General features: G+C 38.1%; 1 protein-coding gene across 2 annotated transcripts in view; it reads left to right on the top strand.

Moving 5' to 3' along the window:
• Positions 1-22,873, top strand: part of LOC131691280 (basic helix-loop-helix ARNT-like protein 1) — a 261,600-nt gene continuing 238,727 nt past the window's right edge. For both annotated transcript variants that reach the window (XM_058977559.1, XM_058977560.1), the window contains exon 1: positions 1-1,067. The gene's annotated coding sequence lies outside the window, so the exon portion shown is untranslated. The remainder of the gene's footprint in view (positions 1,068-22,873) is intronic.

Here is a 22,873-nt window from a genome sequence, read left to right on the forward strand (position 1 = left end):
TCGTGAATGTCCGTGAACTCTGATGGGTTGCTGTTAGGAGGCGAACTAAATGGCGATTGTTTTGTTTGTCGGTACGTGTTTGTCCTCGTCTTGATAATAGATAGATTATCGGGTGCCACCGAGTGTGTCGCGGATTCCAGTGTTTGCGATTTAATCAGTGCTCTGTAGTGGTGACTAGCTTGCATCGAACGAGTACGGAAAATTTCCGGCCCAAATTAAGTGCCAATTTTTCCTTTGCATTCTGGTGCGCGAAGGGGGTGGCACAATCAAGTTTCAAACACTGAAACTGGTGAATGCATTAGTATTGCACATATTAGTATACGTAGCTATCAAACTAAGGCTGGGCTGGTATGACATTTTACATGTACTGGCGGAATAGATAAACACACCAGCAGCCTAGGAAAGAGGAAAACAACCCCCTATGATCGATTGCTGCGGCGACGACGACGAAAGCGGAGCGGAACGGAATTACATCTATCTTGACCCGATCGGGTGCGATTAAATGTAACGCAAAACGCAAGTGCTGCTGAAAGTTTGTTTTGACGATGTTTGTTGGTTAGTGGAGATTTGCAATTTTCCGGATGATTCGGTGTTCTGTAGTGCCTCATATTCCTGAATCTGTTCCCTGGTTTGTGCTAGTGTTGGTGTGATTATTGTGCAAGGTTTTCCAGATACTTAAGCCGTAGAAAAAGTTGGTCCACTGGTTCAAGGCGTTGGAAAATTCCTATGCAAATTATACCTGAGCAAGGAGGATGGCGATGCAATGTTTGGATTGAAACATGTTTATGATAATAGTTTTACATAATGTTGTTTTATTTTCGGTGATTGGATTATTGTAACAGTGTACTAGTGTGAGTAGCACCGGTTTGTGATAGCGGTTGCTGTGTTACTATTACGAACCAATTATTGTTCAAAGTACGTAAACAATGCATAGTTTTACGCATCGTATATAGACTACCAGAGCTCGACGGTATCGGGTGGTGTTTCGGTAGTGGCGCAGAAGTAGGCTGACCTTCTTGGCAGTGGTCATCGCACACAAACATCTGTTTTTTTTCACCGCTGCTTTGGTAAGTATGCTAGCACAGGAGCGAGCGAGAGGGAGATTTGTTTTCGTCCACTTCGCTCCCCATTTTAGTTCTCGTTATGGGAATGGTCGTGTCATTATTTCGAACCTATCTCAATTTTTGCGGTGTGCCTACGCGTATGCAGCAAGGGTGCTATGTTCAGCGGTTTATTTTTAGCACGAATCGGGAGTGATTTAATTGTCTGCACGCAGACTATAGCACAGCGGCGGGAGTGGAATAGTGTCTCCTGTTTGTTTTTCTCTCTACCCGCATCGACTGTGTATATATGCAAATATCATTGCATAAAAACATTCGGTATTTACAGATACGATCGGTTCCTACATCGAAGTGATTGCATAATCTGATATGGCAGCAGGTATATAGGAAAGAGGTTCAACAGTGTGTAGCTGTGTTCGTGTACATGTACTGGGCAGGAATAGTGGCATAAACGATGGAAGCGACGGGAGAATATTGTTTTAGAAGTGGAATGTCTTATGTAGACATAAATCATATTCTCAATAGCTTCATTTAGCTCAGTAGAGCTGCTTCAATGTATCATTCGAATAAAATTAATTTATCACTTTTTAAAGTGAGGCAATAGTGAGTTATTTGCGAATGGATATTTGACGGATTGGAATTGGCTTTCTCAGCCGGGAAAGGACGAGTAGAGAATTGTTGGACAACAATGAAACCCCGCCGAACTAGATTACTTTAAACCGGTTCAAGTTGCCTCGGAAGAGCTAGAAAATTCAGATAGACAATACTGAAGGCACAACTAGACAAGGACATCTACATTTTTGACGAAATTGTCGAAATTAGCCGAAAAAATAACTACGGTTGGATACGCTTTGATCGGTCTAATTCGCACAATGAGCTGTCAAGTCGTAACTTCAGAGTCGTAGCGTTGCAGGAATTTTGTATAGTGGAATTCATGATATGGAAAAGGGGGCATCGAGCAGCTACCTCCTACCAGAGCGAAAGTACACCGAATTAGCTGTCGGTTAGGTACCGGCTTTATAGTACTGAACAAAATTCGCCATAGGTATTGTACCGAACCAGACGATTACACCCAAAACTGGTAATAGCACACCCCAAGTAGGACTACAGCTTGGAAGGACTAACACGGCGTAGCACGAGAAGAAAATAGTCCATACTAAGATAAAACATCTTTTGACGACCATTAAGTTCGCCATGAATGTCGCCGAACGAGAGCAGATGGCGCTGAGGACGCGTGTTGAGCATGCCTAAAAACACGCTTAACGAGGCCAAGGCGAAAGCAGTATCCGAGGTAGCAGAAGAGACGCCGGAAAAGTTCCCGGAATCCACGTTCCGAGAAACGGAAAAGGAAGTAACCTGGATTAATTTAAACCATTTCAAGTTGCCTCGGTAGAGCTAGAAAATTCAGACAGATAATACTGAAGGTACAGCTAGACATGGACGTCTACATTTTTGACAAAATTGTCTTGTCAGCCAGTAGAGAAGTCTTGAAGAAATTAGTTGAAAAATAACTACTATTGGAAGGCGAGGCGATGAGGCGAAGCCGAAACGCAACTGAGTATGAAATAAGGATTTGTGCCGTCAAGTGCAAAGACTGGTTTTACCAACAAATTTTCACCCTAGCGAGAAATTTTGGATTTTACCAAACTTTCCTCCTTGGGGTGAAACAGCATAGTACTACTGGAAACTTGGAACATGGATCTGCAAGTCGCTTTGACCGGCCTAATTGTGCACAATGAGCTGTCAACTCATAACTTCAGCGTCGTAGCATTGCAGGAATTTTGCTTAGTGGAATACATGATGTGAAAAAGGGGGTATCGAGCAACTACCTCCCACTAGAGCAGAAGTACACCGAATTAGCTGCCGGCTTTAGAGTACTGAACAAGATTCGCCGTAGATGTTGTGCCGAACCAGACGTTTACAGCCAAAACACACCCCAAGTGGGACTGCAGCTTGGGAGGACCAACACGGCGGAGCTCAAAAAGATAAAAGAGGAGTTCTATGAGTTCATAAAGCACAAGAATCCACACTAAGATAAAGCGATAAGTAACGACCATTAAGTTCGCCATGAATGTAGTCGAACGAGAGCATATGGCGCTGAGGACGCGTGCATGAGCACATCGAAAAAACGCTTAACGAGGCCAAGGCGAAAGTAGTATCTGAGGCAGCAGAAGAGACACCGAAGAGTTCCCGGAATCCACGTTCTGAGACACGGAAAAGGGAGACGCCTGGAGAGGAGGAAGCGAAGAAAAATCAAAAGAAAAAGCAAGAAGTTGATGGGAAGCAAGCAAGCGGTTGGCGCACGGTCATAAAATAAAAGGCGAAGTCAAAACTGGGGAAAGAAAAGAAAGATACGACATAGCCTCGTCGGGAAAAAATAGGAGTACAGCATTAATCATCGAGATGAAAGAAGGAAGAGCATGCGTTGAGCTCCTTCGCAAAGTGTGAGATGTTCTGGAGTTGAAGCAGTTGGGGAGAAAGTGATGAAAACCCGTCGTACTCAGAAAGGTGAGATGTTCTTCGAACTGAAAAAAGTCCTGACGGTCAAGAGCGCAGCCTTCAGGAAACTCATTGAAAAGTCGATAAGCTAGAAGGCTACCTTAAGGGCCCTAGCCTACAAGACAGTGATTGAATGCAGGAACCTGGACGAGATAACAACAGGAGATGAGCTGAGAAGTGCGTTGAAGGAACAATGTGATCTGGGAGATACACCAATGGTAATGAAGTTTCCAAACAAATGGAGAGATGCTTCAAATGCATGGGCATTGGTCATCAGGGGAGAAATTGCAAAGGCCCGGACAGATCTGATCTGTGCAGAGAATGTGGAGAGAAGGTACACTTTGGAAAAGGCTGCACGAAGAAACCGACATGCATGCTCTACACAAAAGATGGCGTGAAGGACCACACGACGGGAGGCTTAATATTCCTAACGTACAAAAAATAGAAGTGATGGAGGTGAACCTCAATCATTGCGACACTGCACAGCAACTGTTGTGGCAGTCTACAACAGAAACGAAATGCGATGTTGCGGAGCCGTATCGAAACCCTATTGCCAGAATTAATTTATATGTAGCCGCCACGCATCCCGTAGATGGACGGTAGAGAAGTTCCGTCGGACGGTAGATGAGCTCACTGGAGAGCTGACCGGACGAAGTCCGGTAGTCATCGGAGGAGATTTCAATGACGGGTATAGCCTGTTGAAAGCTCTAGCCAAACTGGATGCTATGCAATGAGGGCACCAGCATAACTTTCCGCAGAAACGGGGGGAATGCATCATTGCCGTTACATTTCGTAGCCGGTCATTAGTGGCAAACATTTACAAGAGAGTTTGCGAAGACTACATGTATAGCGACCATCATCAGATCCGGTGCAGTTTTGGTCAACGATATACCAAGCGTCAATACAGAGGGCAAGAGTTCACAAGCGAAAATGGAAGTGGTAATCATTTGACAACGATCTCTTTGTTGAAGCACTTCAGGCAGCAAGCGACTCCTATGACATGAACTCGGAAGAATTAGCAGCAAGAGCATGCGACACCGCAACGCCAAGAAAACTAGAGCCAAGGAACAGATGGCGTCCAGCGTACTGGTGGAACGAGAAACTCGGAGCTCTCTTCGCTAGCTCTCTTAGAGCCGGAAGATACGCCTAGAGATCTGGCACCGAAGCGGACAGAAAGAAGTTCCGCGACCAGCAGTGAAACGCGAGATAAAGCGAAGCAAATCGATCTGCTTTAAAGAGTTGTGCCAGGGTGCTGACGCTAACCCCTGGGGCAACGCATACCGTGTGGCGATGGCGAAAATCTGAGTGCCCTTGACGGCTCTGCAAATGTGCCCTGATAAACTGAAGGTTATCGTAGAAGAGCTCTTCCCGGAGCACGATCCAATGATATGGACGATTATACCTTATAGCGAGGTAGAGCGGGACAATGCCGAAGTAATACAAGTCTCCAATGGGGAACTCATCGCATTGGCAAAGCTTTTAAAAGCGAAGAAAGCGCCCGTACCAGTTGGTGTCCCAACATCGCATTGAGAGCCGCAATCCAGACACTCCCAGATATATTCAGAAACAGTGTTTCAAGAGCTTCTAGACGGGAGCCACTTCCCAGACAAACGGAAGATACAGAAGTTAGTGCTACTGCCTAAACCAGGTAAACCCCCCGAAGATCCATTGTCGTATAGACCAATATGCCTGTTGAATACCCTCGGGAAACTCTTTGAGAAGATTGTAGGCGATAATAGGCTGACAATATTTACGGAAAGCGATTGCGGGTTGTCGATAAACCAGATCGAATTTTGGAAGGGCAAATCTGCGGAAGAACTTCACAAAATGCTGAATCCCAAGCTATCTGTGTAGAATTTTAAGGAGTTATTTCAGGATCCGGGTCCTGATCTATGAGACAAACAGAGTAAAAAATCGGATAGAATTACGGCAGGAGTCCAGCAAAGCTCTATCCTGGGTCCAACGCTTTATAACCTGGACGTATAACGACGTGCTGCCTAGGGATGTAGATATCGACGGATTCGCGGACGACATTGTAATAACGTTACTGAGAGACACGTCTGATGAGGTGAAAAGAGTGAAATTGCATAACAAAACGGTGGTGCTATTGGTCAGCAACTTCGAAGTGCTGCAGTGAGCATAAATCGCTGTCGGAAAGCATGTCACAGTCTCGAAGCGGGAGCTGAAACAGCTGAGCGTAAGGATCGATGACCAACTGAATTTCAACACCCATGACGCATATAAACGCTATAAACGCATCAGCCCCCAAAGCTATAAACCATACCGAAAACGCTGGGCCAAGCCAGAGGCGTCTTCTGGCTAGCATGTCATCATCGATACTGAGATACGGAGGCCCGGTCTGGGTTGCGTCACTGGAGACATGGTAGAATCGAGTAAAGCTGAGTAGTACGTGTAGGCTCATGGCCATGCGGATTGCGAGCGCGTACTGGACTATCTCATCAGAGGCAATCTGTGTTGTCGCTGGTATAACCCCTATCTGCATCATCCTAGTGGAAATACGGAAAATACTGAGATCTAACTCGATGGTCAAATGGCAGCAAAATTTGGACTTGTTGGAAGAAGGAAGGTGGACTCACGTCTCTCTCGACCTGGGTGAATAGGGAGTATGGTAAAGTAACCTTCTATCTGACGCAATTCCTGTCTGGTCGTGGTCATGGTTGTTTCAAAGATTACCTTCATCGGTGCGGACACGCGGTGTCAACCTTTTGTCCCGAGTGCATAAACGTCGAGAGTATGTGGCCCTTGTGTGTTCTAGACGCAGCTGTGCGAATGGAGATTCCTTCGCTTTACGTAGAGAACATTTGGCAGAGATGTATCGAGACGAGGGCACATGGAATGCCGCCAGCGGAGTAGTAACACCAATACTGTCGGAACTTCAGCGTAAGTGGCGAATAGAACAGCAAGCTAGCAACACCAACTAGCAAGATATGGGCGAGTGATTCAAGTCGGTTATAAACCCGGCGAATGTGACCGTGCAGGGACTCGATCCAGGTCTTCCGGCTCCGTCAGATAAGTTAACGACCCGACGGGTTTCAGTGTGGGCGACGGTCGTATGTGTACCGGTTACGCAGCGACGGTTTGCCAGTAAGCTAGCTCAACGTATAGAGAGGGGGCAATGGTCTCAAGGAAAGCTGCAAGTTATCAAACGCAATCTGAGAGTTACAAATTGCTGAATAACCCTACGAGAGTTGCTGTGAAAGGGTGCGAGTCATGTTTCACGGCATCTCCGGATCGGGTCACGTTTCGACGGGTCTAAAATTGGCTATTCCGGAGTCGACCTTTTACTCAGCGAAGGTTGGATATCGACCTGACTCAACGTACGCAATGTACGCAGAGGGGCTAATGGGCTCAAGGACAGCTGAGAGCTAATGACAGCAACACTAATTCCCAAGGTGCAAGAGCATAGGTGCTAAAGGCAGAGGGCTCTAGGCAAGAAAAGGTGCAAGGGCAAAATTTCTTCCTGTAGTAATACCCAACGAAGTTTTAGGTTTAGTCGGTAGGCTTGCTGGAGAAAGAGCTGCAGTAAGAATTCGACGATGCACCACGGCCAAGTTGGTAGTGGTCTCTTTTGAAGATGCCCCCTCGATAAAAAATACCAAGACGCACCATAGAAAGCAGGTGATTTGATTTCCTGTCACTATCACCGGGCACGTTTCCATTGATATGGAAACTAACTTTTATGTTTCCTGTTCACATGTAAGACTATAAGAACTAGCTAGAAATTTTTGCAGTATGCGCTGTCTAAAATTTTTTCGAATTGGCTATAATGGAGCCGGTGTTATTCCACTGAAAGCAATATAGCTCAGAAGCTCAACATGGAGTAATGCCTTACAGATCGGCTACGACGAATCTATTGTCGTTCACTTTTTCGTCTCTAAAGGTTAGAATTCAGTAGATTCTTTCCTCGTTGGTTTTGGTCGTATCTCATTGGTCGCCAACTTTGTGTGAATATAGGAAGGGATTGCTTCGAAATATTTGCAGCTACGTTTGGTATCACACAGGGAAGCCATCTTGAACCACCCATCTTCCTACTTTACTTCAACGATGTGAATTATAGACGCAGAGGATTTTCTAACTATCAAAACTTTGGCAGACGCACACCAGAGACCCCAATCGCCTACGTCGATAACAGTGATGATTTTCGACTTCAGAGCCTTTCGAATTGAGCTTTTAACGTTCTCTTCGCATCTAAAAGCCTCTTTTCAGATTGGACATAGAAGAGAATGTCAAGTTAAGGTGGGTGGTTTAAATTGTCACAAATACAATCTTCAATATCTCATGTAGAAATTATACAAATTTTATACTTATTCCTTCAAGACACACAGACCATTCCAGGTGGTCTTAAAGGGATTACTGCAACGTCAAAGTATGGATAAAATATCCAACGAATTAAAAAAATTTACTTGGTCTTCTCAAGTTTTACTTACGAAGAAAAAGGCTAACAGCACTTACACGTGGAAACAGTACAGATGATACGGTGGCAGTACTCAAAATTAAGCTCAGTGTCGTAGAGGTCAAGACTTTAAACACGGAACGATGATAATAGTGGTCATAGTTCGCATACATGGGACGTTCGATCCGCAAAAGAAACCATACAAAGCTTCAAAAGTGCTAATTGTCGCAAAAACCAATAATCGAGAGTCTGGGCATGACTGATTCGAGGAAAAAATATAACTTCTCGTACTTCTCATTTAAAATACGAAAGTAACAATTTATCTGCATTTTCAGGTACCTTTAAAAAACATGTTTAAGTTTATTCAACCGATTCAAAATAGAGATACAATCTCTACCAATACAAGGATCCTCCATCTCAACCACACCTAAAATGGTGCGTTACTGACAGATAACTTGGCAAAAGGACTACCACCTACCGGTGACTACCACGCCTCCATTTTCCTATCGCTCTGAGTAGTATTGCAGAAGAGAAGCAAAAATTTTACAGCAATCAATGTTTCAATTGATGACAGCGATGCTAAATTCTAACTCCTTGTTTGAAGCATTTCAAAACTGGGTGGGAAAATAGTAATGTGTTTAAAGTTCAATAATGATAGCGGTAATAGTACGAGAGTCTGGGCAATGCGTCGGTAAATTCATTGTACCCTAATTTATCCAATCCGACTTTCCAGAAAAAATAGAACCAAATGCACAAATTGATCACCAGAAGTATTAGCCACTATTCTACCATATCCACTCCCTGACCCAACTGCCACAAATACTCAGACGAATACATACATAGATAGACATACGACTAACACATAACAATTGTACTATGATGATTATTACAAAGCGACAACTAATAGGTTTCTACTTATGTATTTATTAAATTAATTCAATTATTAAATTAATTTAAGTAGTTTTTGCACGCTGACGAATTCGTCCGATAAATGGACACGCAATGACTCCCACTGTGAGCCCCGTCCACGAATACTGCCATCAAATTGTGGAACAATATTTGCAAACACGGCACACAGCAAAAGTCAATGCACGACGACTCGCCAGTCGGCCACATCACCGCGCACAGACCAGTGGTTGAGCGTTTGTATGCGCTGGTGCAGAGTATGAAGAACATAAAAAGGCGCATAAGCCCACTCGGTCTCCTCGATGCACCACTATCGAGGCGTAATGCAATAACCATCTTAAAGCAGTTGTTCTTTAGCGCTGATGCACGCAATATGCCTGATGATGTTTGCAATACCGTCAAACCCGTCAACCTTGGGGAGGGATTATTAATCGCTTTGCTTAAATTATTGATACAAAAATCGATCTAAATTATTTATTCTTCATAGTTGTTTTTTCTTTCTGTGATTTTAACGGTAAATACCGATCCTGGAACAACGCTTCCGCACTTGTCAATGAACTGGCTTTATTTTCTTAAATTTTTCACAGTAATTCATGAATTTTCATTACTCACGTAAAACATTTAAAGTCAAACGTGATTTGTAACTGTATAAATACACGATACATTATTTCATTCCAACATTTCAACACCCACTAATAGCAATAAAGCTAATTTTAAGAAACAGTTAATGTTCAAACTACGAACATCTACCTTCAATCGATTCTCGCGATAGCTATCCTATACATATACCATATCCGGTTGTCGGTCGCCGTTCACATCAGCCACTTTCGCGATTTAAACCGGCAATCGCTTTAACCCTGAAAACTTTGGAAACACCTCCTACCGTAGTAGTAGTAGTAGTAGTGTGATGGCGGTAGCAGCAGCGTAGTAGATTCTTGGTAGCTTATAGCCGTAGTAGTAGTAGTTGTACTAGCGGTAATAGTACAAGTAAATAAGAGCTTCTCTACTGAGGCCAGTCAGTGTGGTGGAGGAGTGATATAATTCTAGCCGACTAGACCAAACCGGCTTTCGTTTCGTTTATTGCTGTCTGTAGGTTTAATTGTTTCTAATGGTTCGTTGCTACTGTTGGAAAACAAATCGCACCATCATCGATGATAGAGCTACTGCACTGTCGGACGTTTGGGATAATGATTAAGAATAGGAACGAAAACGTAATCGTTGGGAAAGTGGTCGTTGATCGTTTGGCTCGACTAATGGAATGGTTCGTGTTGCATTGTGATGCACGGCGGGGTATGTGGGATTAAATAGTGGCCAAAATTCGTTTGTGCTGGTATGTTTTATGACGTCTTGATATGAACTAGAAAACAATAACATTTTGGGTACAATTTAGTATCTATTCAACTCTACGGTACAGCGGAATCTATGCTAGTTATCCCTAGACACGAAACTTTGCAAGCTTAATATTTCACCCTACAGCATTTCGATATGTCTTAAATTAGTCAAGATCGCAATACGGTGAAGACCCGTTTTTATCAGCCCCTTGGCGAATTTTAGGCCGATAAAACAAGAACATTGATAAAATCGGAACATTTATTTTTCTTTCTTTTTAATAAACCGAAGATCTTAAAATATTCTTCTTTAGTCCCTAGATATAGCCTCATAACCTTTCCTGATTATTTAGGTGAAATTTTCCTTAAAATAATTATAAAATAAAATAAATAAAATATTTTTTTTTGCATATTTCGGACCTTTAAGATAAGCAAAATATGCTTATGAAAGGATTTACTCGAATTCAACTCGGTCCATCTACTAGAGCCCATGAAACCACCAACTATCAATTTTCATATGATAAAATAAAAATCGGCTATTCACTGTATTACCATTAACTGCTTGGAATTTCAAATTCGGATGACTTAAGATAATATATGAATAGCTGAAATCTTGGTCGGATGTCACCGTGTAAAGTAACATTTCTAATACTGACGAACCGTCGTGACGTGCCACACAGAATAAACATGCGTCAGCTGTCCCAAAAGTTTAGATTAAAACGCATTATTTCATTACTAGCATCTCTATAATAGTTCGCGTGGTAGTTTCCGTCGATAATACAACAGTACGCAAAAAAATAAAGTTATTATCATGTATACTAGAATGAACAAATTTTATTTTATCCTTATTAATTAACTTTTTTTCCAACTTTTCATAATCTTATGTATGAACTGTTTAACAATACTGCCCCTCAAAATAAATAAAACATAACAAAATGTAAACATAACATAAATGAATTTCAATACTTTTACTACAATACTACATACGCAGCTGAGGGAATTACACACCTTCTACAGTATCAATATACTTATCGCATAGCCTGCCCTGATTCAAACATGGCTGAGCAATCTGTCGCAGTTTGACAGCAGCGATCGATTCGTTTCAAAACAATCGTTAATTTGAGTTGGCTCACTTTAGAAATGCCTGTGGCACTCTCGGTTCGCCAGTTGGGATGTGGATATAGACGCTTACGCGTGGCTGCAACAGGCCCAACAGAAGTTTATTTTACTCTCGTTCAACAGCAGATATCTCGACAAACATATGATTACGGCTTAACAGCCAAAATTCACGTTGAATGGAAATTCCGGACAAAACGTAACTCGCAAATCACAGATGTTGGCTGGATAAATGAGAAAAATTTTCTTTATCGTTACTAAACAAACAATTGGGCTGGATAAAGGCTAGATCAGTTATTATTCAGCTAATTCTCTCGTAATAATGGCTTGTTCAACTTTAGTTGTTTGTTGGGTAACTGCTATTTACTACACTCGGCCAATAACAGTTTGTCCGGAATTTCCTTTCAAAGAGAATTTCGACAGTTGGCTTTTACGCCGTTATCATATGTTTGTCGAGATATGTATGTTCAGCGTCGATTTACCATTGCCACTATAGCAGATGAATGTTGATGACATCACTGTAAGCCCGTTCTGTGGATAGCCAGAAGTAAAAAAAAACCTTGGTATTTTGCTCCCTTGCGAACTTGACCTTCTATTTCGATAGTCTTCGCAAACCAAATCAGGTCAACTGCGATGACTGAGCCTTCTCGTGAAATCATCACCGAAGCATATTTTTAGCATTAGAAAGGCAACCTGTTACTATTTTGTGGAACACATATTTAAAATTACATGCACACTGTTCATTCGGGTTCAATCAACAGTAAACTTTGGGTGATAATTGTTACATACGCAGCTTCAATTCTGTCTATGTGCGTGTAAGCAGCCGACAACGCGACGCAGATGTTGGAAAGGATCAATAGAAAGCTGGCACGTACAATTCAAGGAAAACTGGTTTTGACCTGTTTCGTTACCAGATCAATAGCCAGCGGTCACTGAGCAAGCAGGTTAGGTGTTGATTGTGAATCGAGAGGGACTCTATTTTTAAAAAAATGTATGGATAAAAATAATTCTGTTGGAGTCTTTTTCATCTTCATTCCAAGATCACTTTTATCGTTCAATTGTAATTGTTGAGGGCTTCAATCAAATGGTCTTTCGCCCTTTTTATCGTTCAGTATTTAAGCTAATTAATTAATGCGCATCTTGCATCAAAATTCCATTTTTGCGTGGAGTACTTAAACTGATTTGAAGGGTATTTTCGAAGCACGCATGTTAAAAGTTTGTCACCTCAGTGTGTGTGTGCCCCGTGCTTCAACTTTTGCGGTGAATTTTGAGATATAATAGGGATGAATTGTACGCATAATGGACTTCGTTGAATATTTTTAGTTCTTTAAATTAAGGGATCATCCATAAATGACGTAGCATTATATTGGGGAGGGGGGAGTTTTGTATTTTGTGATGATGTGTGACGACAGGGGGTAGGGGGTCATGTCAAGCTAGGTAGCTTTTTTAAAGGGGAATAACTAACATCGTTTTTTTTATTTTTTTTTTAAATTTCCCTGACAAGGGGGGAGAGTTACCGTCAAGCTATGTAATTACCAGGGGGTATTTAGAGGCTTGTGACGAAATGCTACGATGGGGGAGGGGGTGTCAAAAACCACTAAAAATGCTACGTCATATATGGATGGTCCCTAAAGACTTGCATCAATGTTCCAGAGCCTTATCGGCTATATAAACACGAACATTTCTCTATACCAAAATATGTCAAGATCATTTCGATTTTAAATTGAAAAAAAAAAACAATGTTCTTACAGTATCTCAAATATCAGAAATTAAAGAAAAACTCAGATTATTATCGAAATCATCAGCCCACGATATCCTGAAATAATACTCTGAACTTTGGTATGTGAGTATAATATCTCAGAAAAATAGTTTTGTACTATCTTCAAAACATACCATTGACTGTTTGACGTTTTGGCTTTGTCTCATCAATATGTGGCACCAACTGGGCATCCAGGTCGATGCCATACCCGGAGACGTAAGGTTTGTTTCACTTTAATTCCGGATAATATTTCATTTATTCTCTAGTAGCGCATCTACCTGTCGTGATTGGAACGTCTTCACAGAGATTCATTTGTTTCCGGCCACTTGTTTCTGTGGTGGAAATGTCTCGATAGGTGCGATATTAAAAAAAAGTGGTGCTAGTTGGGAGACAACATCCATGCACATCCATCAGCATCAAATGCCACCTGAAGGCGACGGTGGTTGAGTGGTAAGCGTGGCTGTAGAATCGAGTGATCCTCCTTCAGAGATAGTAAAGCCATTGGTCTCAGTGCATATGTTGATGAGCCGATATCTAATGGTGGTCCGCTCACAGAGGTGAATTGCGTGTGAAGGATCCGACATTAACAGATTAAGTATGTTGTTGTATTATTTATTTGTAGGGTCTATATAAAAGACACATGGCCTTATCAAGCTCACATATCGAGCAATGTCAAATAAACGAATTATATTAAAATTACATAAAACAATCTTTTTTCATGCTACCGTGCCCCCGTGACCAATTGCGCTGTTGTGATCGGTTACTACAAAAACTGCGCGAGTCGGAGATGGTTGAAATCATTTCTACAGTAAATCAAAGCGAGGATGGCAGCAAAAGTCAACCGAATGGCTCCTATTTACTCTCGCCTCTTTCGCGCACCTACCGGTTGTTAGGCTAAATTCAGCGCCCCACCCCTAGGATTCTATGCAAATCATTTCACCCACACTACTGCGAGGTTTGTTTTCCTCCAGCTGTCAACTGTAGAACTGTTAGTCAATTTAAACGTTTGAAATAGCTTGCCTAAAGTATTTTCGATTGTGTTTAAATGCTCTGTGTCACTGTGAAACTTGTTCCGGAGACAGACAATACCATTTGGTCGGGATCCACTATGCAAAGTTATTTTCGATTTGATTTCCTCCGCCTATCAGAATTTTGTGACAGGTGGAGGAAAACAAATCATTGAACACACTAATACAGCTACAGATTATCAAGTACACTATAGCGATCATACTTAGCCGTATATCCCGATCCATTCCTTTACATAGGTTGGACGAGCCTTAATTCATCTCATTAGTCAGGATGTCACATTAGTTCGTTGATAACTCGACCAGCTGTCACTGGATAGCGCTTATAAAAGGTTTCAAAGGCCTTTCTAAGAAGAAATGTTCTATTCTATTCTAACCCTTACACAGCCAGTATTGAAAAGCATCCTGGAAAACACTGAAGTTAGTCTGTAGTGTTTTTCTTGTCAATATTAATATTTGAAACATATTTTCATATGTCGCAAATATTAAAACGGCCAGGCCTACTGTGCAGAGTTGGGTTTGAAGATGTTTCAAACTTGGACGGCAATTAAACTATTCATTAGGGTGGGACAAAAATTAGATTCCAGCTCCGAGCAACTGTTTAGGTACCATTTGGGTCCTAGAACAACTGTGAAAATTCTTAGCTCGATCGGTGAAACTATATTTTCGCGCCCACTGTTTAAAGTTTACATGGGATTTTATATGGGAAAGTTAACTTTTACAAAATAATTCCTCCAGGAGTCGCCGATTACTTCCTAAAAATAAATCGTTATGTGGCTTGTATAAGGAATTTAACAAAGAAAAAAAGTCTCGAAAACCACAAAACGATCTGACGCTTGAGAAAAAAGTTATTAAGCAGAAACCGATTGATGCTCTGACGATTGATAAAATATTCATTTTTTCTAGCACCACTGCTGTTGGTTGTTCAATTATACGCAATTTTGTTTTAATCCTCTCCCTATGTGTCTAAATCGTTTATCTACACTATTTGGCCACTTCGCAAGGTTTTGAGGGATAAATTGAGACTTCTTTTGTACATAATAAGAGAAAGTTAAAATTTTTGGTATATAATTAGACCGTCAGAAGCAGTGATGCTATGAAAATTGAAATTTTCATCATTCTTCAAGACATCAATCGGTTTTTGCTTAATAACTTTTTCCACAAGCATCAGATCGTTTTGCAGTCTTCTAGACTTGGTTTCGTGGACAAATTTCCTATAAATATCAGACATCTATTTATTTTTAGGAGGTAAAGGGCGACTTTTGGAAGAATTAATTTGCAAAAGACAATTTCCCCATACGAAATCCCATGTAAACTTTAAACCGCGGGCGCAAAAATATAGTTTCACTGATCGAGCTGATAATTTGCAGAGCTGTTCTGGGAGCTAAATGGGACTCAAAAAGTTACTCGGAGCCAAATTTTATTTTTTTCATATAACCATGTCCCACTCTACTATTCATTTAATGAATAATTTAATTAACGAATTGCTTTGAATATTAAAGAAGGAAGAAACGAGGACAACCGTACCGACCGTTTCAGTTTAAAGGGAATATAATAAATCGTTGGGAGTGACTTGGCTAAGAAGATTAATGTCACTTCTTTTGTCCTTTGGGACGGGACAGAGGTATTTTCACCTTGCCCTGACTAAAAAGCCTAGCTTAAAACGCCTTTACTCACTTTACATCCTTTCTAAGAAGTAATACAATAAAAAGTACAATACAATAAAGGGTTATAGTAGGTAACTGCTCAAATTTCTTATAACATTCCAATCAGCACAAACGATATTATTTATGTAAAAAATTGTAATTTGCTGGCAGAATTTATTGGCGGCGCCCAAATGTTCAAAGGTTAGATTTATTGGTTAAACACAATGGATTGGTATTCCTGAGAATTTCGGAAACCTAGATTGATTGCACTGATTGGATCATAACGAAATCTAAATCACCCAGTTCGGCTAGCAAGCCAATGACAATACAATTTGCTATAACTCTTCCAAAAGAACAAAATTAGATAAAATCATTTTGTTCTTAAGGGCTCTATACCTAGGCTAAGTTCACGCATCCAGTAGTAATTAACGTCTCAGAGAAGGTAGTGTGACAATGGGAAAATTTTACAAGCTTTTACAAGCGAAAATGGAATAGCAAAAAAGTTTTATTAATTTTATTATTTCTATTATTTTAATAATTTTATTTTATTAATTTTATTTATGCTGTAAATATTATTATTAATTTTATTAATTTAGTTTTAATTAAATGTTGTTCCTGTTTTGGGACTTAGCGTCAAGCCGGCGCTTATCTATTCCGGCAATAAGTTGGTGCCGGTTTCTGACGAGACGAAGTCGAAACGCACCCATGACTTTATTAAGTTTGGATTGGTGCCCTTCATGTACAAAGAGTGATTTCACCAGAAATTTTCACTTTTGGGAGCAAGATTGATGTTTACCAAATTTTTTCTCCTTTGGGAGGAATATGGCATAGTTATTAATTTTAATAGTTTTAATAATTTTATTAATTTTATTAATTTTATTAATATTATTAATTTCATTAATATTATTAATTTCATTATTCTGTTAATTTCATTACTTTTATTAATTTGATTAATTTTGTTATCTCATAAATTTCATTAATTTCATCAATTTCATTAATTTTATTATTTTAATTAATTTTATTAATTTCATTAATTTCATTAATATCATTAATTTCATTAATTTCATCAATTTCATTAACTTCATTAACTTCACTAATTTCAATAATTTCATTAATTTCATTAATTTCATTAATTTCATTAATTTCATTAATTTCATTAATTTCATTAATTTCATTAATTTCATTAATTTCATTAATTTCATTAATTTCATTAATTTCATTAATTTCATTAATTTCATTAATTTCATTAATTTCATTAATTTCATTAATTTCATTAATTTCATTAATTTCATTAATTTCATTAATTTCATTAATTTCATTAATTTCATTAATTTCATTAATTTCATTAATTTCATTAATTTCATTAATTTCATTAATTTCATTAATTTCATTAATTTCATTAATTTCATTAATTTCATTAATTTCATTAATTTCATTAATTTCATTAATTTCATTAATTTCATTAATTTCATTAATTTCATTAATTTCATTAATTTCATTGATTTCATTAATTTCATTGATTTCATTAATTTCATTAATTTCATTAATTTCATTAATTTCATTAATTTCATTAATTTCATTAATTTCATTAATTTCATTAATTTCATTAGTTTCATTAATTTAATTAGTTTCATTAATTGCATTAGTTTCATTAATTTCATTAATTTCATTTATTTTATTTATTTCATTAATTTCATTAATTTCATTAATTTAATTAATTTTATAATTTTAATTAATTTCATTATTTTATTAATATTCATTAATTTTATTAATTTCATTAATTTTATTAATTTCATTAATTTTATTGGTTTTATTAATTTCATTTATTTCATTAGTTACATTAGTTTCATTAGTCATTAGTTAGTTTTATTAATTTCATTAGTTATATTAGATTTATTAGTTTCATTAGTTCCACTAAGTTCATTAGTTTCATTAATTCCACCAATTTCAGTAGTTTCTTTACATTCATTTATTTCATTAATTTAATTAATTTCATTATTTTTATTATTTTATTAATTGTATCTGTTGTATTTATTTTATTTACACCGAAACCCCGTTTTTATCAGCCCCTTTGGCGTACTTTGGGTTGACAAAATGGGGGCAATGACAAAACATATTTATTTATTTCCATTAATAAACCGAAACTGTTAAAATATTCAACATTAGTTCGTAGACATAGCCACACAACCATGGCTGGCTGACTAAATCGCGTTAAAAAGCTGACAAAATTGGAAGGTTTATAAAAACGGGGTTTCACTGTATTTTGGTAATTTAATCAATTTCATCATTTTTTGTTTCCATTAATGTTACCAATTTCATTATTTTTTTTATTTCGTAAATTTGATTAGTTTTCTTAATTTTATTAATTTTTTTTGTTCTTTTAATCTCATTCGTTTTGATAATCTAGTCGATTTTTTCATGGTATTATTGTTATTCTTTTTATTCGTTTTATATATTTCATTTATTTTATAGACAGTATTTTTTATTAATAATGTTTATTTTATTATTTTGTTTATGTGATTCAATTTATTAATATACCTCATTTTGTTTATTTGTGTTTTTCATTTTATTATAATCATTATTGTTACTTATTTAATTATTTTTGGTTCATGCTTTTATTAATTTATATATCTATTCCAGAGCCTTTTGCTTTTAATCCAGTCGTTGTACTCGTTTTGTTTATTTGATTCAATTTATAAATTTATTTCATATTGTTTCGCTTAATTTATTGTATCTTAATTATTTTATTGTTATAAGTTATTTCATTTTATTTTTTGTCTTATCTTATCTTATTTATCTTGTATTTTATTATTTTTTTGGACTCATTCCTTTTAATAATTTAAATTTTTCAATCCAATAACTTTTCAATTTAGTAGTTATATCAATTTGGTTTTCTTTATTCAAGTTATTTTCTTTAATTATTTTTTCACTTCCTTCTTTCAGTTTCGCTTCGTTTTTTTATTTTTTTTTATTTCCAGTGATGTAGTCACACTTTCTTTTGTTATTTTTTAACGACATTAAATTAGCTAATGATTACTAAGACGGAAAAGCTATCGGAATCGGTTCTCATGGTAAAGGGGGACAAGTCTGTCTTTGCCATGAGACATGTTGGTAGACTTGAACGATTCGTAGCTACACTGCCTAAGCTCGACTCCTGCCAGCAGAAGACAAACGATTAGTCTGTAAGATTTTAAACTTGTTTGTAATGACCCTACCATTTCTAGTTTTCCGATCAATATATTTCACATCCCTGCTCTCACTTGAGTACTATGGTTCTAAATTTTAATAACTTTCCCTACTTAGTAATCTCTAGCTTATTGAATGTCGTTAAAAAAGGAAATATGTTTATATAATTTAATTTAATTATTTAATCTATCTTTTTCATTTTATTACTATTACTCATTTTATTATTTTTTTTTCTTTTGATAAAATCTGTTCATTTTACGTATTTCATTTATTTTATTTGTTTTAATTATTTGGTACAGTTTATTGATTTTATTCACGTTTTAATTGAGATAATTTTTGTATTTTCATTCGTTTTAATTTGCTTATGCCAATATGTTTTTTCGTTGATTTAATTTAATTTATTTCGTTCATCCTAATCATTTTGTCGTGTTTAATTATTTTATGCCATTACACTTGATTTATTTTAATCATTTGATTCATTTAATATATTTTGCGTGCGCTGCATTTTTTTTATATTTTACTCGTTCACAAAATAAAAACACTACTCAATGTCAAATTTATGTTTATAATTTTGGGGGAAGTCCCCCAAAAGGTTGATGGTATTGCAAACATCATCAAACAGATTTGTGCGTTCAAAGAACAATTGCTTCAAGATGATTATTGCATTATGCCTCGATAGTGGTGCATCGAGGAGACCGAGAGGGCTTATGGGCCTTTTTATGTTTTGTGTTTTTTTCATACTCTGCAACAACCCAAACTAACGGTCAACCATTAGCATGTGCCTACTGGTGGGTCACCGTGGATTGCCTTGCCGGCTCGCAGAGGGGGCCCTTGTTTGTCGATTTACGGTCCTCGTGCGTAGGCTAATTGTAAAAATGTTAAAGTAAAAACCTGTTGGTGTTTGTGTTGTAATAATCGTAGCTTTTAATACCAGTGTAGAATTGTTATGTGCTAGTCGTATGTCTATCTGTGTATGTATTTGTGACAACAGGGAATGGATGCAAAACAGGCGTATCTGATAGAATAGTGGGTAATCCTTCGTAGGACTCCTTGGTCACTGTTGACCGGTGTCCAATTCGTGCACTCGATTCGATCCATTCGGGAAAATCAGATTGGCTAAATTAAGGTTCGATTAATTTACCGATGCACGTGAATCGTAGTGTCAGCATAGCATGAGTAAATTCTAACAGAATGCAATTATCGTTAATGATAAAGTAGTTCGATTGCATGTTACATGTGTTCTTTTCTATTACTTCATTAGTTTGTTTTTGATGTACTTCTAGTAGTTTGCTTTTCCACTACTCGTGTATACCAAAAACAATATCGATCAATTTATACGCTTCTCCTTTCCTTTTTTCTATATTCGGCATGTTACTTTTCCTTTTATTACTATATCTTTAATTAGATTCATACTAACACTCACTAACACAATAAATTTCATATTCTCCAATATACACTCACAATCTAGACGTACAATCGTGACCTTCGCGATAACACAAACTTGGTCACAAACGCGAATATGCTATTGCAATCATCCACACATGCTTACGCCGGCGATCTCGTCAACAAAACATCAACGCCACTTTTTCAAAAGCATAATTCCGCCTGGCCAATTGTTTTTTCACCCACTATTTTGCATAATTAGAATCGTGATAATCTAATAAATTGACTGATTTTCTTCTTTTAGAGTTTAATACATGCTTTATCTAGACAAACCGGCGGCAAAGCTGTACACAATTTTTCCAACGCATACTACCAAGCGTTCAATTCTTACACATGCTCAAAATAAGTAACTTAAGCCTTAGCATATATGTTAACAAATAGAGAATGTAAAAAAATAGCTGACTCACTGGTAGGCGCAGATAGTCTTTCAACACAGTACTATGCACAGATGAAAGATTTTTAAAATTTCCTCTACAGATGCAAAACTTACGACACCCTGTTTACAAAACTATCACGAACAAACGAGTGGACACCATTCTAGGCCATGTTTGATCAACCAAAATTAAGATTCATCAGTAAACCGACGAAGTAAGATTTGATTACGCCGCAAACGTAAAATGTGTCAACTTACGAGCATTCATTCAAAGAACCTTCTTCCTACAATTAAAAGCTCCATTACACACATACTCCCGGTTAAAAATGGACATATTTATTCTCCGTATCCAACAGCTAGTTGCGGAACCCATCGTAACCTACGGCAATCGCTGTGTGCCAAACCGCGCAGGCATGGATAACGGTGCCGGTCCGGGAACGGAGACGTTATCAAAATTTTAATAATTTATGTGTGAGCTTCGGCCGATTGGCGCGAAGGACGCACAGTTATTTTCAGCGTTCTTATCATCATATGTACAGTTTTGCACTGGACGACCGGGTGCCTGTCCCGGTGTCCCCTTATTATTCAGTATCTGCGCGGACTCTTGGACGCAAGAAAAAAAAAACAGAAAAACTGATTAGATTGCGCCCAAAGCCATAGGTCAGTACAAGTTAGTGGGGAAGGCACACATACACACACGCACACACTGAGAGAGAGTGATGTGATAGGCAAACGAGGATGGATGTGGTATGATGACGTGCTGAAATCGCAGATTTGTTTATTTATGCCCCTGTCTGCGTCTGTTTTGCCGGTGTAGTTGTTTGCAATCTAGTAGGTATCTGCCGCGATCTAACATACATGTACCTATATTCCTGGTACACCCGGTAACCATATATTCGTATCTATCGCGACGCTGTTGGCCGGTGTATGAAACACAGTAGTGGTACTTCGGCTCGGTTAGAAATATTTGTGCGCGAATAATAAGGCGGCGAAGCAAGCGGTAGTGCGGCGCAAAAACACTGAAAATGGCACGTCAAAATAAGCGCAACTAGGTAGTAGTTATTAGAATGCAACATTTTCTCCCACTTGCATTTTTATTACGCCGCAAGCGATTTGTTGAATCGTGAAGTGTTTTGATCGCGGTTCAAAAATTACTTGCGATGTTGTTGCGAGTTGATACTGTTCAGCGTGGGAAATTTCAGATTCATGTTTGTTTTTCTTTTGTGCTGGGGGTTTATGCGTTATCTTCGTACGCCGATCGCGTTTATTTTTGTAAAACCGTAATTGTACAACATTTAATATCTTAATATATTAAAAAGAATAATAGATTGTTTGTATCTGAGAGAAACGTTTATATACAAAGTAGTTTTAAGCAAGTAGCTTATCCTCTTTTAATGTGGATTGGTTAGTTTTCGCATTCGCAACTTTTGCTATCAGTTCGTATATTACAGCATTGCCGAACACTATCACAATATGATGGCGAGCGGTTGGCTTTGAGTTTAGGGTTGCCACCTTTAGTGAGCCTTTTACCCGGAGATTTTTACTTACCGAGGTTGCAAAAAACATGAGTGTAGGCTGAAATCAGACAGAAATATGCATCAAAACAATTTTTTGGCATTTTAGAGAACTTTAATCGATTGTTATTACCAACTGCGCGGGAAAAGAAACAAGTCTAACTTAAACTTTTTCATTTCATCAGTTACTCGTCAGGGTATCAATTTAGCACTGGTTGGAAAATAACCAAATTGACTCATATTCACCGTTGAGTATTTTGTATTAGCAAAAGCCTAATGCGTACCACTGTTCTGCTCCGTTCACATTAAGCTTTGTGAACACATACTTTTCGCGTCAGTCAACAGTTTTGTTGGTTTAGATGGTTCCCCGGCTAACTGCAAAGGACCCAAAAGTACCAGCCACTCTCGCTGTACACGGAAAAAAAATCCGTTCATAAATTCATGAACAACAGGTCACGATTTCATGAACTGGACGATTTACGAAAACCGTGATAAAGTTCCTGAAATTATGAATAATAAACCTCGTATTCATGAAATTATTTATGTTTTCTAAAAACCAGTTCGCCCCGAATATATACATGGCGTTACATTAAAATGTTTGGT

The sequence above is a fragment of the Topomyia yanbarensis genome, chromosome 3 (genome assembly GCF_030247195.1).
Source record: "Topomyia yanbarensis strain Yona2022 chromosome 3, ASM3024719v1, whole genome shotgun sequence".
In the NCBI taxonomy this organism is placed as follows: Eukaryota; Metazoa; Arthropoda; class Insecta; order Diptera; family Culicidae; genus Topomyia; species Topomyia yanbarensis.